Source organism: Carcharhinus amblyrhynchos, chromosome 24 (assembly GCF_965287045.1).
Source record: "Carcharhinus amblyrhynchos chromosome 24, sCarAmb.v2.hapA, whole genome shotgun sequence".
Classification (NCBI taxonomy): domain Eukaryota; kingdom Metazoa; phylum Chordata; class Chondrichthyes; order Carcharhiniformes; family Carcharhinidae; genus Carcharhinus; species Carcharhinus amblyrhynchos.
In genome coordinates this window covers 30,160,905-30,180,504 of record NC_137347.1, presented here as the reverse complement: position 1 = coordinate 30,180,504, position 19,600 = coordinate 30,160,905, and the positions used below count along the sequence as shown (strand labels likewise).

At 43.1% G+C, this 19,600-nt stretch overlaps 1 long non-coding RNA gene across 2 annotated transcripts in view; it reads right to left on the bottom strand.

Annotated features, from left to right (window-relative positions):
* The window catches only part of LOC145357806 (uncharacterized), a 176,242-nt gene that overhangs the window by 34,055 nt on the left and 122,587 nt on the right, over window positions 1-19,600 (bottom strand). For both annotated transcript variants that reach the window (XR_013889369.1, XR_013889368.1), the window contains one exon: window positions 2,674-2,768. This is a non-coding gene — a long non-coding RNA (uncharacterized LOC145357806). The remainder of the gene's footprint in view (window positions 1-2,673; window positions 2,769-19,600) is intronic.

Genomic DNA, 19,600 nt, shown 5'->3' with positions numbered 1-19,600 from the left:
AATATAGAAATAAACATTGTTTAGGAAGAGATGTAACAGATAAATTAAAGACACTGAGCAAAATAATGAAAAAGAAATAGAGACAAAGAGAGCTATGGGAATAGAGTTAGAAAGGCAAAAGAGAAATCTAACAAAAGAAATAAAAAAGGTAGATTCAGCATCTCCTTAGCCTTGTACACTATTGGAACTAGTCTGTGAATGAATGCAGCTGGCATACTGAGTACCGCTGGGCTGAGCTAAGGGAACAAAGCATTGCTCAGAGTAGGAAGGTAATGGCATGTTCCCTGACCCCTGTCCTCAATCAAGTATCACCAGGACAAAGAGCCAGTAAGGAGATTCAGACACTGGCTACAGTAACAAATGTCTGCAGGAGAGGGCAAGTTTAAGTCTAACTGGTTGAGGGAGTTACCAATTTTACATTTGATCTGGCAATGCATCGATTTGAACATTTTCATCATTCAAATCCCCATAACCTCTGTACCCACCACCACCCCTCCCCCCTCAACCCCACCATCTCTGTAACCTCCTCCGGTGCTACAACTCTTTAAAATCCCTGCACTTCTCAAAATGTGATTTCCCGAGTGCCAGATTTTCTTCGCTCCACCATTGAGGACTGGAGCTGTGCCTTCAGCTGCCTCATCTTTGAGCACTGGTCCTCCCTCCCTCAACCTCCCTTCTCCTTTCGGACTCTCTCTTTTTGTCTTTTTTTTCCACTTGTCCTAATATCTCTTCATATGGTCCAGTAAAACATTTGCTGGAATTCTACAACCCTGCCTGCTATGGAATCTGACTGGGCAAGGACAGTAGAATTGACCTTGGGTGGGAATTTCCAATCTCGGGTTGAGCAAGGCCGTGACATATTGTTTGATAAGATAGAAATTACATGGGGGAGAGTTTTACTTGTTCACATGATATGGGAACAAGGCCAGGGGTGGGGCGGGGGCTAGTAAAATCAAAGGGAGCTATGGTATATTTGTTTCTCGGCCTTGCCCCACCACTGGGGATCTTTACTGATTATGGGTAATGGGAGTGGAAAGACTTGCCACCCCAAGGAAGAGAGATGCACATTGTAACACATGAAGGCCATTTTACCAGGCTGTCAACATTTTGCCGACATTGGATCGGTTCTCCACCACTTGGAACACAGGAATATAGGAATGAGGAGCAAAGATAGGCAAATACAACCCTTCGAGCCTGCTCTGCCATTCAGTCAGATCATGGCTGATCTCCCTCTGGTCTCAAATCCACCTCCCCACCTGTTCCTCATATCCCCAGTCCCTTTTTTATTAGAAATATAGCTATCTCTTTCTTAAAACTATTCAACAATTCAGACTCTACCGGGTTACGGGGCAGTGAGTTCCACAAATTCACCACCCTCTGCAAGAAGTAGTTCCTCCTCATCTCAGTTTTAAATCTACCATCTCTCAACCTATACCTGTGACCTCCTGGACTAGATTGCCCCACAAGAGGAAACATTTTGTCTACATTTACTTTACCAAACCCTTTTAAAATGTTATATACCTTGATCAGATCCCCTCTCATCCTTCTAAACTCCAGCGAGTATAAGTGCAAACTGTTTAATCTCTCCTCAATCGTCAACCCTTTTATCCCTGGAATCAATCTGGTGAACCTCCTCTCAACTGCCTCCAATGTTACCACATCCTTGCTCAAAAAAGAAGACCAAAATTGATACAATACTCCAGATGTGGTCTCACTATCACCCTACACAATTGCAACAACACTTCTCAACTTTTATAATCCAGTCCCTTTGCAATAAATATCAACATCCCATTTGCCTTTTTTATTACGTGCTGCACCAACTTTCCACAATTCATGAACAAAGACACCCAGATCCCTCTGCTCGGACGCATTTTGAACCTGCTTTCTAATTAGGTAATAATTTGCCTTTCTATTTTTTCTGCCTCACACTTTCCCACATCAAACTCCATCTGCCAAAATTTGACCCCTTCTCCAAGCCTATCTATATCCAAGTGTGAAATCTTTACATCCTCTTCACTAACTGCTTTCCCTTCTATTTTAGTATCACCTGCAAATTTTGCTATGTTACACTCTGTCCCTGCTTGCGGATCATTTATATATTGGGGAAGCCAGAAGCTGAGTGTCCACAGTTTCCCACAACAGCCCAGTGACGGTGGTGCTAGTGGTGGGGGGGCGGGAAGGGGTGGTGGGGGCGTGGTTAATCAGGGAGACAGTCACTGCAAACCCCACACTTTTATCAAAGCGGTTTTCCCTTGTTTTTAAGGCTGGCATTTTGGGTGGCTGGATTGGTAGTTAGAAGTCTCAGTAAGTGGGTTGGATTATTGGATGTGAATAGCTTGTTCAGTTGATACATGGGTGTATAGATGGATTATTGACTCGATGCATATCAGGACGGTGTCTTGACTGGGTGATTTGTGGATAGAAAATACCTACCATATTCTTACCATATCAACATATCACCTGAATTACTTACAAATAGCTAAAATGGACCATGTAGATTCTTCTGTTCTCCAACATTTAATTGGTTCAAATGTAACCCTCCAACAGTCTTGCAGTTTAGCTGTATATTTGACGTGAGCAGCCCTCTAAACTCCAGTCTGTTGCCTCTAGGTTCAGAGTAAATAAACGTTGACCTTTAACGGCCATACTGAAAGATCCTTTCAGGTGCCTCACCTCCTTGAAATGCGATGCAGTGCCCAGCTGATCGTTGGTGTCTGTGTAAGTGACTGATCGATGGTGAGTGCCAATATCCAATGGCTGGTTCATGCCTGCATAACAAGAACAACAAATCTCAGTCACAATATTAATCAATGTATCAAGACTCATAAACAGATAAAAATCAGCAGAGCTCATCAGTACAATTCATAGAGTCATAGAATTGTGCAGCAGGAGAGTATTCAGCCCATCAAGTCTGCACCAATCACAATCCCATCCAGGCCCTTTCCCCATAACTCCATGCATTTACCCTAGCTAGTCTCACTGACACTAAGGGGCAATTTAGCATGACCAATCAACCTAACCCACAATCTCTGGACTGAAGAAAACCAGAGAATCCGGAGGAAACCCACGTAGACACGGAGAGAACATGCAGACTCCATGCAAATAGTGACCCAAAGCCGGAATTGAACCCGGGTCCCTGGCGCAGTGGCCGCTATGCCACCGTGCCACCCAAACTTACAAATCTCAACCCTACTTGTGATTTCCTACTTTCATTGGGACTTCAATGCTAGAGAGTGTTTTAATCTCTCGCTGTTCTCCCCTCCTCTTGCAATGTACAAACTCTTTAAATCCAAGTCTGAAATCACTCACCCACCACTTCTTAATAATCTCCCCTCTTTCCTATCCTTGGTGTTGTACTACACCATTGGTTTTTGTGCTTTCTCCTGGGTTAGTTGAAAGAGAGAAATGTTACCCAGTCAGAATTGAGCAGCTAACTACACTCGTCTAATAAACAATTAGGAGTAGAGTTTCAGCTTGAACACAATCAGGAAATTGCAATTAAAATTCACCCACAATTGCACTGATTAGGTTATAATGCAAGTTTCTGATTTTTAAAAAATCATGCACATAATCACAACATTTTCATGAACTAACACAATTGGGCATTGTAATAGAACACAATTCTTTATGTTTCTTTCTTGTTATCATATTCCTTAATGTATACAAAGCTGGTAACCGTGGTGCCATTTTTATTAATGCAGCTGGAAATGGGTTGATCACAAAACAGTAAGCATCCATAACACATATCCACCTGTGAATAACTTGATTTGAAATCACTGAATTGACTTGAAAAATCTGAAGGTCTCTTCCATAGTTTCATTGGTGCACACTAGTCCGTTTCTTAGTAATTCAATATGGTCTGATTTCGCAGTAGTAATGGCAATGAAACTGATGAGTGTTTGCCATCATTCTTCCTCTGAAATTGATAGCAATCTCTGGTGTCAGCATATGCGCAGTTAAACACTGAAAACCAGAGGTTGTCATCAGTGATTGTAATACTTCTCCATAAGATGTAGAGTTGAAGTCCCCAGAGACTGCAATCAATTAGAAATTGCTGAATTGTCAAGAACTTGTCGTCTTATGGTGTAAACACCCTTGAAAAACTTAGTCCTTGTTGAATGAGCTTTTTAATGGCATTCTAAGTTCATAACTATTGCTAAACAACCATTGAAAGAACCTTGATAAACAAATTTTTTTGAAATGTCGTATTTCTCTAAAATGATAAAAATTCTGCATACTTTTAAAATATTTCTTCAAGAAGTTTATTTATGAACCTTCAGCTTCTACCTGAATCTCATGTATGGCCAAAATTATTTATTGTAATGATATTAAAAAGTGAAGGATAATCAGTGTACTTCCTGGTTTGCCGTCTGTGAGAATACTTCAATTGATTCCTTGCTTATCCACTTGCTGACATCACTACTACTGTATGTCAAGAACAAGAATAGAAGAACAATGAACAGCACAGCACAGGAACAGGCCCATCAGCCCTCCAAACCTGCGCCAATCATGTTGTCCTATCTGGACCAATCACTTATATCCTTCTATTTCCCCATTGTTCATGTGTCTAACCTTAAATGTCGCTAATACATTTGCATAACCATCTCCCTTGGCAGTGCATTCTAGGCCCCCACCACTCTCTGTGTAAAAAGCTTCCCCCACACATCTCCACTGAACCTTTCCCTCCTTATCTCCAACTTGTGCCCCCTTGTAATTCTCACTTCTGCCCTACGAAAAAGCTTCCAAATGTTCATCTTATCTATGCCCCTCATAATTTTGTAAACTTCTATCAGGTTGCCTCTCAGCCTCCATCTTTTCAGAGAGAACAATCCCAGTTTATTCAATCTCTCTTCATAGCTAATATCCTCCACACCTGGCATCAGCCTGGTAAACCTCTTTTGTACTGTCTGTGTGGAGTTTGCACATTCTCCTCATGTCTGCGTGGGTTTCCTCTGGGTACTCCGGTGTCCTCCCACAAAGATGTGCAGGTTAGATTGATTGGCCATGCTAAGAAATTACCCCTTAGTGTCCAGGGATGCGTAGGTTAGTGGGATTAGTGGGTATAATATATGGGGGTAGGGCCTGGATGGGATTGTGTTTGGTGCAGACTTGATGGGCCGAAGGGCCTCTTTCTGCACTGTAGAGTTCTATGATGATTTAGACTATGATGATGTATTCTCTCCAAAGCCAGCACGTCCTTCTGGTAGTGTGGCGACCAGAATTGGACATAGTATTCCAAATGTGGCGTCACCAATGTATTATATAACTATAACATAATTTGCCAACTTTTATACTCGATGCCCCTGTCCAATGAAGGCAAGCATGCCATATGCTTTCACCACTTTTTCCACCCGTGCTGCCACTTTTAAGGATCTGTGGACTTGCACTCCCAGATCTCTCTGTGTGTCTATGCTCCTCATGGTTCTGCCATTTCTGTCAAGGCTTTTTCTTGACTTGATACCAGATTTTAGCAGGAGAGGGGAAAGCCAAGACACAGAGATCACTAGATCTATGTGCGTATTTTCTTCGAGGCTGGCGCTTGTGTGAGGATGTACTATTGACTGCATGTATATTTGATACAATAATATTCATGTAAACAGAGCTACAAGTGCCTGTGTGTGGGTGAAGTTAAGTGTGACTAGAAGGGTCCTCCTGAACCAGGACAGTGGGCAAAATCTCAGCATTTTGGCCTGGGGGCCTGCGATCCTGATCTAACGAATTGAATCTCAAACCAGTGCAAAAGATTGTGAAAGACACAAACATAAATGACCTTGAGTGAGGCTCACATCTGCTTAAACTCCCTGATCTTTTGCTCCAGTTTAGCTGATTTCACCCAAGTTGCGCTGAAATTATTATCGTAGCTGAGTAAAAACTCCATTCCCGTGTCAAAAGGTCAGGTGTAGGTGGGTTTGGGGTCAGTTGCGATGCTTTACACAGTCAAACTTCCTGCTAACATTCACTGTTCAGACTCACAACAGAAGTAAGGTTACTTGGGCAAGATACCAAAGGTTAGCTGGCAATTGGGAAATGCAGGGTAAAATTGACAGAAGGATGATTTCAAATTGGTGAAACTATAAGCTTTAGAAAAAAAGCAAATATCCGAACTCCCAGATCACACCCACATCAGTGTAACTTTTAAGGTTTTGATGTCATCTCAATCAGCATAGAAATTCACCTCACCGCAAGTGTGGGCAATGACTCTTTGAATGTTAATAGCTTTCCAACTATCCCATGAATTAATATTCATGACACCCCAAAGCTCTCTACATCATAGCTGATGGTTTGTTCATAAACACACACACACACATATATATATATAAATAAATATACACACGTATACATACAAAAGCAACACAGCTCAAAGCAAATTGGGAAGCTTGTGTCATTAATCAGCATAAATTAAATTTGTCAAAAATGCCAGTCATTAAGATTGACAATAATAAGACTTTCACACAAAGAATCAGAAAAAGGGAAAAAAAACAGGCAAGGTCACCATAATTACTAATTGCTCAGGGCTGGATAGCAGATATTCCATATCAATTTTTCATTACACGATTATGAATAATCCACTGTACTGTTCATTGCAATTAATGCCCTGCTCACCCAGTAGTTGGAAATTTTAATATATATTAAACAGTATTCACAAGAATGAGCTAATCCTATTAAAAAAGAATCTTGCTTTTTCATTCCTAAAATATAGCAGTGTTCTGATTACTATGGAAAAAGCATAAGTTTGAGCAGTAAAAGTGCTGTCTTAAAGGACCAAGCACAGCGGCGCGGTGGCACAGTGGTTAGTGCTGCTGCCTCACAGCGCCAGGGACCCGGGTTCAATTCCAGTCACTGTCTGTGCAGACTCTGCACATTCTCCCCATGTCTGTGTGGGTTTCCTCAGGGTGCTCTGGTTTCCTCTCACACTTCAAAGATGTGTAGGTTAGGTTGATTGGCCATGCTAAATTGTCCCTTCATGTCAGGGGGACTAGCAGTGTAAGTATATGGAGATACGGGTATAGGTTGGGACTGTGGTCGCTGCAGACTCAATGGGCCGAATTACCTCCTTCTCCACTGTAGGGATTCAGTGATTCTATGGAAATGGACATCAGCAACATTACGGCTGAATAAAGTAAGAGATGAAACAAAGGGTGGGATTTTCCCTTGTCATGTTTCCCAGCAACAGAGGTGGTCTGCCATTGGCCTGTGGCAAGATCTTCCAGTCCTACTGATTGTGTGGTTCAGCGGCAGCACTGCCAGGGAACCTGCCATGGAGGGGGGGGGGTCACCATCAGTGGGACTGGAAGATCTTGTCAGTGGGAAGGGTTGGAAAACCCAGCCCAATGTAAAGAAAGAAATCATTTGTTTTCATTTTAGAGCCCGACTGATTTATAGTCAATACGGTGAAGTGTCATAAGGCAGGAAAACTGACAGCCAATTTGTGCACAGCAAGCTCCCACAAACTGCAGTGTGATAATGATCAGTAATTTACTTCAGTTAGTAATGTTGGTTTAGTGATAAATGATGATCAGAGAGAACTTGCACACTCTTCTTCAAACTAGTGCCAGAACATCTTTTATGTGTGCCTAAGAGGACAGTTTAACATCTCATTTGAAAGACAGCACCTCCAACAGAATAGCACTTCCTCAGAACTGTACTGCATCAGCTCAGATTTTGTGCTGAAGCCTCTGAAGTGGGGTTTGAACCCACAATCTTCGGATTCGAAAGCAAGAGTGTTACCCACTGGCTAACACTGGAAATCAACAAATAGTGATGCTTGAGCTTTCCAGATTTGAACAAAGACCAACTTTACCCATTATTCTCCTTCAATTCTAATCTTACTGATCTTGGCAGAGGATCTTCCTCCATTGCTTCAATACATTCCATCAGCCTGACTGAGTAACGCCTCTTTTTGAGTTTCCTTTCCCTTTCAACGCTTTCAACAAATGAATTAACTCATGGGGCAGGATTTTGTGGCCACACTCGCCCCCTTGGTTGGAAAATCCAGCCCGAGATCAACAGAACTTTGCCTGTGTCCCGTTCGCTCCAATTCCCATGGTGGACAGGATGGGAAAATTCTACTCATGGTATCTCTTCATACATTGCAACAATGACAACACTTAAAATAACTTCACTGGCTATAAAGCACTGAGGTTATGGAAGGTGTTATAAAAATGTTATTCATTCCTTCTTTTTTCCTCTCTTCATCCCTTCATTTTTCCCTTTCATCCTTTCCCTCTTTCTCCCTTTCAGTCTCTCACTCTCACTCTGTCACCACCTTTGTTTCTTTTTGAATGTTTGCTTATGTTTTGTGAATCTCTGAGCAAGGGGGTCCTTTCAACCTTCCAACTCATAAATGGATACGTTGTCAAGTTAAATAACCTGATTTTCACTCAAGGTATCCATCAACTCCAAAGTTCAGGCAGGCTTAATCCCTGATCACCAGCTTGGTTTTCATATCACTGGGAGCCCTTCTGCCTCTGGAACTCTGCTCCTGAACATAGAATATAGAACATAGAACACTACAGCATAAACAGGCCCTTCGGCCCACGAGTTGCGCCGATCACATCAACACCTACCAATCCATAGACCTATCTATAACCCCCAATCCCATTAAATCCCATATACTCATCCAGAAGTCTTTTAAAAGACCCCAGCGAGTTCGCCTCCACCACCACTGATGGCAGCCGATTCCATTCACTCACCACCCTCTGAGTGAAAAACTTACCCCTAACATCACTTCTGTACTTGCCTCCCCGCACCTTAAAACTGTGTCCTCTCGTAGCAACCATTTCAACCCGGGGAAATAGCCTCTGAGAATCCACCCTATCTATTCCTCTCAACATTTTATAAACTTCTATCAGGTCGCCTCTCAACCTTCGTCTCTCCAGGGAGAAGAGTCCTAGCTCCCTCAACCTAACTTCATAAGGCATGCCTCCCAGTCCAGGCAACATCCTTGTAAATCTCCTCTGTACCCTTTCAATAGCTTCTACGTCCTTCCTATAGTGAGGCAACCAGAACTGCGCACAGTACTCCAAGTGAGGCCTGACAATGACTTGAATGAATCATTTATAATTGCCTTGGATAAGTTAAAGCTTCTGACTAATTCTGGCACCATGCCCTTCTCAAAACGTTAGCACCATACAGTCTCCTACCAAAGCTATATTCTTGACTGTCTAGCTCATCTCAAATCTTCTCTCTGCACTCATGTTGGTGACTCATTTCCCATATTCAGTTTTGCTCTTGTAAATTCTATCCTACATGCTATAAGAAAGTAACAAGAGGATACAAAGAGTAATAAGACACATAAATGAAGAATATTGAAAGATTGCAAACATTATCAAAGCAAACAATAGAAGTTTTTTGAGCAACATAGGGACGGGAGAAGGCCATCCGGTCCCTCAAACCAACATCACCATTCAATTAGATCGAGTCACTTGTATTGGGATACAGCGAAAAGTATTGTTTCTTGCATGCTATACAGACAAAACATACTATTCATAGAGTACATAGAGGAAAAGGAAAGGAGAGGATGCAGAATATCATATTACAGTTATAGCTAGGGTGTAGAGAAAAATCAGCTTAATATAAGGTAGATCCATTCAAAAGTTTGGTGGGAGCAGGGAAGAAGCTATTCTCGAGTCGGATCTGAACCTCAATTCCACTCTGGATAATACCCTTGCATGATGAAAATCAATCAATTGAGTTTTGAAATTTTCAATTCTGTGGGAAATATCTTCAGAGGAAAAGTGTGGTAGACAGGAATGTGGAAAATGACAGATGAAGACAATAGATGATGATTTATCCAAAATAAAAGCAAAATACTGTGAATGCTAGAAACCTGAAATAAAAACAGGAAATGCTGTCTAAACCCAGCAGGTCTGGTGGCATCTGTTAATAGAAAAAATACAGTTAACATTTCAAGACTGTATGTCTCCATTTCAGAGCTGGTCTATCTAAATGTAGCCAGAGAATTGCCTGCAATGGTTTCTCTTCCTGCTTCCAAACCATTCCCTCTGGTGTCCTCCAACAATCTGTCACCTTGCTCCCACTGTGACCCTTCTACTCATGGTCTCCTAGTGTTCCAATTAGGGCTAATACAAGCTCGAGGAACAGGGCTCCATCCTTTGATTAGGCACCTTACAGCTTTCTGGACTCTATACTGTGTACAACAATTTTAGATTTTAATTTCTGCACCCCACCATTGTCCATCCCACCAATCTGTTTCTTGTTTCTTTTGTTGGTTTGTTCTTTTTTTCTCTCATTTCTTTCTCAGAACTTTGCCATTAGATCCCACAGTCCAAAGATGCGCAGGCTAGGTGGATTGGCCATGATAAATTGCCCCTCAGTGTCCCAACATGTGTAGGCTAGGTGCATTAGCTGTAGGAAATGTGTAGGGTTACTGGATAAGGCAGGGGAGAGGACCAGGTAAGATAGTCTACCAGACAGTCAGTGCAGACTTGAGGGGTTGGATGGTCTCATCTGCATGTAGGGATTCTATGGTAATTCTATGATATCCTGCCACTCACATGTGCTCGAGGCACATCTTTTTCTTTTGCTACTGTGAGTGGCATGGTGGCACAGTGGTTAGCACTGCTGCCTCATAGCACCAGAGACACGGGGTCAATTCCAGCTTCAGGTCACTGTCTATGTGGAGCTTGCACATACTCCCATGTCTGCATGGGTTTCCTCCGGGTGCTCTGGTTTCCTCTCCCAGTCCAAAGATGTGCAGGTTAGGTTGATTAGCCATGTTAAATTGGCCCTACTGTCTGGGGATTAGCAGGGTCAATGAGAGTTATGGGAATAGGGCCTGGGTGGGATTGTGGTTGGTACAGATTCGATAGGCTGAATGGCCTCTTTCTGTATTGTGGGGATTCTATGATTTACCACCCTCTTCAGCTATGCAGCATGATACAATTTGTCATTCAATCTGCTTCGTCCTCTACCCTATCGCAGACTTTTCATTTTGTTCTTCTTCCCACATTCCATGCCCATCCCCACTTGTTCAAAACCAATTAAATCTCAGACCTTTCTCAGTTCCAATGAAAGGTCACAGACCTTAAACACTTGGCTGCACTTTGGGCACCCAGGCAGGTAGCTCGAGTTGAGAAATTTCCTGAGTCAGCAGATCCACCGCAACAGAACCGTACCCCAAATTGTGAGATTTTCACTCCAGGGGGTGGGTGTGGGATGGTGCTGACCCTGGAATTAGAGAATAAGTGACCATGGGGGTGGGCGAGTGCTAAAACAGACTGGTTAGAAGGCCCACCTCCGTTCTCAGTAACATTGTTCTATTTGTTTTAGAAGACTTAAAGCCTTCTTGCCCTTGCACCTCCACAGTACCATCACCTCCACACACACACACACACACACACACAAACCACTAACCCCCAACCAACCTTTCCCCCCCTCCCTCTCATGTCCCCTCATGTCCTTCCTTCCAATTTGAGGCCAACTCCTGTCCCCACCCACCTGCCCTTTGTCCTCATACCCACAATGTCAATTCCATAGCCACTCACCCACTATTCATCATGGGCAGACCGCAGAAGATAAAATAGAATAAACTTCTAACAGCTTTCACTATGCAGACTTGATAGCAAAAACATTCCCATTCATGAAAGCATCAGATCCTTTACATCTCTTCAAGTGCTTAAGACACTTACAAGGACAAATAATTCTGTATATTTGATTCTTTAATGGGTTTTTAAGCTGTCAAACAAACTATGAACTCAGAACTCATACTGAGTTAATTGTAGACTTTAAAACTCAGCCAAACATTCATAATAAATAGATTTTTATGGAAATGTCAACAAAGAGCTCTACTGAAATGGCTCAAGCAGGTGCAACATTATCTTCCTATCAATCAAAGCAGTCCAGCAAAGCTTCTTTTTAACAACAGCTAACAGCTGTAGTCAGTTTCATTTTACATTTAAAGAACAGGGGATTTAAAAAAGCTTCAGATCACAACAGTTAACCAGATCTTATCTGCCCTTCAACGCATTGACCTCTACTTCACAAATTCATTATACCCGGATCAAGGCCCTTGCACCAGCTATAATGGGGTCTGTTTGAACACAGTACTATGTTCAAATGGCCCTGCTGCGATTGGGTTTTTCTTTCCCCCTTTCTCATTCTGGAGAAAACGGGATCTGTTGGAAATGGGAGCAGGACGTCCACATCCAGTTCCCACAGACTATTTTTAAGTTTATATATCAGTTTATTTAAGTTTATTTATTACTCACAGGTAAACTTACATTAACACTGCAAAAAATTACTTTGAAAATCGCCACACTCCCGCGCCTGTTCGGGTACACTGAGGGAGAACTTAGCATGGCCAATGCACCTAACCAGCATGTCTTTCAGACTGTGGGAGAAAACCGGAGAACCCAAAGAAATCCCACGCTGTCACAGGGAGAATGTGCAGACTCCACATTGACTGTGACCCAAGCTGGGAATTGAACCTGGATTCTTGGCACTGTGAGACAGCAGTGCTAACCACTGTGCCACTGTGCCGTCACAAGATGCACTTGCTATGTGGGCTGTGCGGCATGGTTAGCACTGCAGCCTCTCAACGCCAGGGACCGGGTTTAATTCCCGGCCTGGGTCACTGTCTGTATGAAATCTGCACATTCTCCCCATGTCTGTGTGGGTTTTCTCTGGGTGTTCCAGTTTCCTCCCACAGTCTGAAAGACGTGCTGGAATTGGCCATGCTAAATTCTCCCTCAGTGTACTCAAACAAATGCTGGAGTGTGGCGACTAGGGGATTTCACAGCAGCTTCATTGCAGTATTAAATGTAAGTCTACTTGTGACATTAATAAATAAACTTAGGTAAGATAAGGGTTGACTATGCTTGAAAGATACAACTGTACGTGGGCATAGCAGGTTACATTTTGAAGACAAGTTGCATAACCCTGGCTTGTATCCCTTTGAATATGCAAAATGAAGGAGTGATCTGTTTAAAATGATAAATGTTTGGATCGAGTCGATACAGAGCAATTATTTCCTCTGCTCGAAGAATTAAGAACAAGGAGGCGCAATCATAAAATTAGAGAGAGGCCATTCAGAGTCAAAATCACGGAGCAATTTTTCACACAAAGGCCAGTAATGATCAGGAACATATTCCGCAAAGGTAATTGAAGTTTGAAAGTTTATTTATTAGTGTCACAATTAAGTCCCCAGATTTTCTGCCCTGCAGCCAATTGTGACCTTTAACTGGTCAATAAATGTTCATCTTAACTGGCATTCTCTAAGTAACAGGCTGGATCTTGCCATGCAGGAAGCCCAAAGAGGTTGCAAGGGGAGGATCCCTTGTTCAAAGGCATTTAGGGCCTGATTGAGAGACATGGCATTGGGAAGGGGGCACAATGGGAGCCACACCCTGCTCTTGCTGTCAAACCCTTCTCCCCTCCCCTACAACCTCATCCTCACACCCCCCCATCACTCACATACAGCCTGGGACCATCAATAATCCTGGTGGGCGCATTACTGGCAGTGCTCATCACTCCCCAGTAATGCTGCCAAACAATAAATACTGCCTGCCTTGGAAGGATAGGATTACTGCCCCAGGGTCCTTGATCTGTGGGAATGACCACCACTGCCCAGTTAAGTGCCTGATTGGCACAATGCAGTGGGCCTCCCTGAAACTGTTCAGCCAGTGGGCAAGACCCCCTCCCCCACACCTTCACTTAATACCGCCCTAAAATTCTATTACTGGAGTTTAAAATGTGATACTCACTACCAAAAGGAGTAGTTGAGGGAAATAAAATAAAGGTGTTTAAAGGAAGCTAGATAAGCACATGAGGGAGAAAAGAGTAGCAAGATATTGTGTTGGGGAGTGATGAAGAGTTATGGAAGAAGACTGAGTGGCTCATAAACACTGATAATGAATAGCCGATGAAGAGTTGGGCTGAGTTTCTGTGTTGCAGATTCTAAGTAATCCTGTGGAATTTTGAATAGTTGTCAGACAGTGCATTCAATATGAATTGTCAACAGTCTCTGTTTCTCCAGAGAAGGATGCCAAGGTTCCAGGAGTGACTGGCCTGATGGCTACAGGAATTGAAGATTACTCTTCAGGACAGTGCTACGAACAAACCCAAGAAAAAAAATTACAGCTGCGTTGTTATAAAAAATATATTCTAATTTTCTTTGAACATTTTCACTTGTTATTTATAAAAACATCAGAAAGTGTGTGGAGGTGTGAGGAGATGGGGTTGGTGGAGGATGGAGGGCACTTTGACAGGGCGTCAGGAATCATCCAATCAGATAAGAAAGAATCTGTTTGATCCCAGATTGGCCACAGGAATGAGGGTATTGTGTGGATTGACAAGTAGAGCAACCAATGGTGTGGCAGTGAAGCGGATGCAGGCAAGTGGTCATCTGGCGAAACTTTTAGAGTGTAATGCTGATGACCCTATCCTCAGAGCCTGCCTGACTTGCTGAATATTTTCAAAATAGTTATCAAGGTAATTTTATTATTTTTTCTGAGTGATGTGCAACTCCTCCTATGTCAATGAACAAGAACAAAGAAAATTATAGCACAGGAACAAGCCCTTCGGCCCTCCAAGCCTGTAGCGACCATGCTGCCTGACTGAACAAAAATCTCCTACCCTTTCGGTGACCATACCCTTCCATTCCCATCCTATTCATGTATTTGTCAAGATGCACCTTAAGAGTCACTATTGCATCTGCTTCCACTATTTTCTCCGGCAGTGAGTTCCAGGCACCTACCACTCTCTGTGTAAAAAACTTGCCTCGTACATCTTCTTTAAACCATGCCCCTCACACCTTAAACCTATGCCCCCTAGTAATTGACACTTCCACCCTGGGGAAAAGCTTCTGACTACCCATTCTGTCCATGCTCTTCATAATCTTGTAGACTTCTATCAGGTCGCCCCTCAACCTTCATCATTTTAATGAGAACGAACCAAGTTTCTCCAACCTCTCCTCATAGCTAATGCCCTCCATACCAGGCAACATCCTAGTAAATCTTTTCTGTACCCTCTCCAAAGCCTCCACATCCTTCTGGTAGTGTAGAAACCAGAATTGAACACCTTATTCCAAGTGTGGCCTAACTAAGATTCTATAAAGTTACAACATGACTTGCCAATTTTTAAACTCAATGCCCCGGCCGATGAAGGCAAGCATGCCGTATGCCTTCTTGACTACCTTTTCCACCTGCATTGCCACTTTCATTAACCTGTGTACCTGTACACTCAGATTCCTCTGCCTATCAATACTCTTCAGAGTATTGCCATTTACTGCATATTTCCCATCTGTATTAGACTTTCCAAAATTAAACTCCATCTGCCATTTCTCCTCCCAAGTCTCCAACTGATCTATATCCTGTTGTATTCTCTGATGGTCCTCATCGCTATTCACAAATCTACCAACCTTTGTGTCATCCACAAACTTACTAATCAAACATTTTCCTGCAAATCATTTATATATATTACAAACAGCAAAGTTCCCAGCACTGATCCCTGAGGAATGCCATTTGTGATGTGGAGATGCCAGCATTGGTCTGGGTAAACACAGTAAGAAGTCTCACAACACCAGTTGGACTTTAACCTGGTGTTGTGAGACTTCTTACTGTATTCTATGACCAAGCCAGTTCTGTATCCACTTTGCCAGCTCACCTCTGAGCCCATGCGACTTCGCCTTCTGCACCAGTCTGCCATGAGGGACCTTGTCAAAGGCCTTACTGAAGTCCATGTAGGCAACATCCAATGCCCTACCCTCATTAATCATCTTCGTCACTTCCTCGAAAAACTCGATCAAGTTATTGAGTAACAACCTTCCCTTCACAGAACCATGTTGCCTTTTGCTAATACATCCACTTTTCTCCAAGTGGGAGTAAGTCCTGTTTCGAACAATACTTTCCAATAAGTTCCCTACCACTGACATAAGGCTCACCGGCCTGTAATTCCTGTGGATTATTCTTGCTACTCTTCTTAAACAAAGGAACAACATTGGCTATTCTCCAATCTCTGGTACCTCGCCTGTAGCCAGTGAAGATACAAAGATTTCTCTCAATGCCCCAACAATTTCTTCCCTTGCCTCGCTCAGTATTCTGGGGTATATCCCATCAGGCCCTGGGGACTTGTCTACCTTGATGTTTCTCAAGAACCCCATATCTCCTCCTTTTTGATCTCAGCATGGCCCAAACTATCGGCATATCTTTTCCCAGACTCATCATCCACCAAGACCCTCACCGTTATTCTCTTCTGGACAAGGCAGCACCAGCAGTCAGGACGACGGCACAGAGCCTGCTCCTGGGGCTCAATTAGTGCTTCTGTGCAAACCAAAAGCTATGGTACAGCAGCCTTGGTAGACCCCCCCCATCCTATGTTCACTGGCTTCTGCTACAGGTGTCTTCCATCTACACTTAGCGCAGCAGTGTGTATTAACAACACCAAGTCAAACCTATACCCACTTCCTTGTGCTGATAATCCAGCAAAGAGAGGTTAGAAAGATTTACATTAATTTAGTCCTCACTTTACAGCCAAAAAGATACTTTTGATGTGCAATTAAATGTTGCGTAGGAAACATGGCAGATAAATTGTACACAGCAAGATCCCCCAAATAACAAAGTGATCTCCAAAAATGTGTGGCCATGGTAAATTGCCCCTTAGTGTCAGGGGGATTAGCAGGGTAAATACGTGAGGTTACAGGGATAAGACTTGGGAGGGATTGTTGTCAGTGCAGGTTTGATGGGCTGAATAGCCTCCTTCTGCATGTAGGGATTCTATGATCATCTATTTTTCGGTATTGTATGAGGAACTAATGTTGGCCAGGACACTGGGGAGAACTGCTCCGCTTTCCCTCAGGATAGTGCCATGGGATCTTTGGCATCCATCTGATAGGGTAGACAGACTTTGGTTTTACACCTCATCCAAAAGATGGCACATCCAACAGCGCAGTACTCCCCCAGTACTCCCCCAGTACTGCCCGGGTAATGCTAGCCTAGATTATGTCTGCCAGGCTCTGGGGTTGGCCTTAAACCCACAACTTGCTGACTCAGAGGTGAATGTGCAACTTACTGAGTCACGGCTGGCAAATGAGCAGTGTCAATGTATTGCGATCTGACTGGTGCACACATTCACGGCAGGAAAAGGCTGATTCAGCAAGATAAGCACTAAGAAGTTAATGCTGGAGCCGACATCACTTCCACATTCTGGGATCCTTCCAAAAAAGGAAAAAAAATAGGAACAGCCTGTTTCATCCAGCAGCCTCACAGTGGTAGAGCAGTCTCAGCAGCCAAGTAAACATAACCTTCTGTCAGAGCACACACAACACACACGGCAATCTGCATCAGTTTATTAGCAGGTTATCCACCCCCTGCCTCAAAAAGTTAGAACTTAAGAACTTTTAGCAACATGGCAAAGTGCCTTCTGCTCTTCCAACCACATGATCTACAACTTCTTCCCTAAGCTGTTCTCCCTCTTCCAAGATCTTCTCAAATATTACCAACCATGCTCCCTCAATGGGCAATATGGCAGCACAGTGGTTAGCACAGCTGCCTCATAGCACCAGGGACCTGGGTTCAATTCCTGGGCCTAGGTGACTGTGCGGAGTCTGCACGTTCTCCCTAAGTCTGCATGGGTTTCCTCCAGCTGCTCCAGTTTCCTTCTAGAGTCCGAAAGATGTTCTGGTTAGGTGCATTAGCCACGATAAATTTTCCTTCAGAATGCCTGAACCGGCGCTGGAGTGTGGCAACTAGGGGATTTTCACAGTAACTTCACTGCAGTGTTAATGTAAGCCTACTTGTGATACTAATAAATAAACTTTAAAAACTCAAACTTTAAACTTTATAAGTCAGCTCTTCCTATTCTAGGAATTACTGACCTGCCTCAGGTGTGGCTGTTACAACATCATTTTAGCCACATGAGGTAACATTTGCAGAAACACCCCATACACATAGAGATCAATGGACTTCACACTTATTTTTCATTCATGGGATGTGAGTGTTGTTGGTAAGACCAATGTTTGTTGCCCATTTCCAACTGCTCTTGGGAAGGGCATTTTGTTAATCACATTCTTTGAATAAACATCCCCCACTCTCCGCTAACTAAGTAAAACACTCGCAACCATTAAAAATGCCATTTCATTAACTAATGCACGACAAGGTTAAAGTTCACACATCATGCCAATATGAGTTTTGAGCTCACGTGGACCACGAGAATGCCTATTGCTTCTTTGTTTATTAATCAAAAATCCAATCAGCCACATCTGGATTTCCAATTAACCACATGTGGCTAGTAGTTAACATTGCCCCAACTGTTTCACCACTTCCTTCTCTGTGAAAACCCTTTGGAATAGAATATTGCAGCAAGGAAGATTCATCTTCCTTGTGGTGGAATGCTCTAGTTAGCGGTGCTATATAAATGCACACTGTTTTTGCACGTAAAGGATCACTTGGACCAACCAGCCACGGAAACTGGGGGAACAAAATGCTAGAAATTAAAAATAAGATTTGCATTTATCTTATGCCATGTGACATCCTAAAGCACCTTACAAGCAATCAATTACTTCTAAAATACAATCACTGTTATGCAGGCAAACCAGACAACCAATTTGTACATAGGCAGATCCCACAAATAACAACTGGCATTTACATGGGAGGCATTAATCTAGGAAACATCCCAAGATGCTTCACAGGAGCATTATCACAAACAAGTTTAAGTTTTATGTTAATTTATTAGTGTCACAAGTAGGCTTACATTAACAATGCAATTAAGTTACTGTGAAAATCCGCTAGTTACCACACTCCAGCGCCTGTTCAGGTACACTGAGAGAGAATTTATCATGGCCAATGCACCTAACCAGCTCGTCTTTCAGACTGTGGGAGGAAAACAGAGTAACCAAAGGAAACCCACGCAAATACGGGGAGAATGTGCAAATTCTGCACAGACAATCACAGACAATCAAACCCGGGTCCCTGGAGATGGAGGCAGCAGTGCTAACCAATGTAAAAAGATGATACAACAGGTGACCAAAAGCTTGCTCAAAGAGATAAGTTTTGAAAAGGAGGGAAAGTTGGGGCTGGTTGGAGAGACAGAGAGCTGAAGGGAGTGAATTCCAGAGCTTAAGGGGTGAGCAGCTGAAGGCACGGTGATGGAGTCAACAGAGCTGGGGATTACCATCAGACGGTCATCTGTGCCTTGCAACTGCACTTCAACACAAGCCAGTGCCTTCTGGAAAATTGGCGGGAGAGGGAACAGTCCCAATGGTTGCTTTTGGGCCAGGGTTCAACCAATGCTCTCCATTCTCACACTGATGGCACTTTGGCACGTTCCTCTTCCTGCACGTTTAATTAGCCTTGGCGAGAGACAGGAGATGATAATTATCGTATCATTCCAAACAACAGCTGTTAACCCAATTAAAAAAGGAGCAAAGCTATCAATTACTACTGAGGTACAGTAAATGTTTAATTAGCTTGCTATAGGCATGAATATAGAAAACAGATGCAAACTATCCCCTTGAGGCCAGGTCACGGGAGAGGAAGGGTGACTTTTGGATTCTGTTAACGTTCCAATTAGGTTAACCCTTCTGCTCCCACTTTTCTCCCGGAAAGTTAAATTTGCAGGCACACATAGGGATGGAAAATTACAA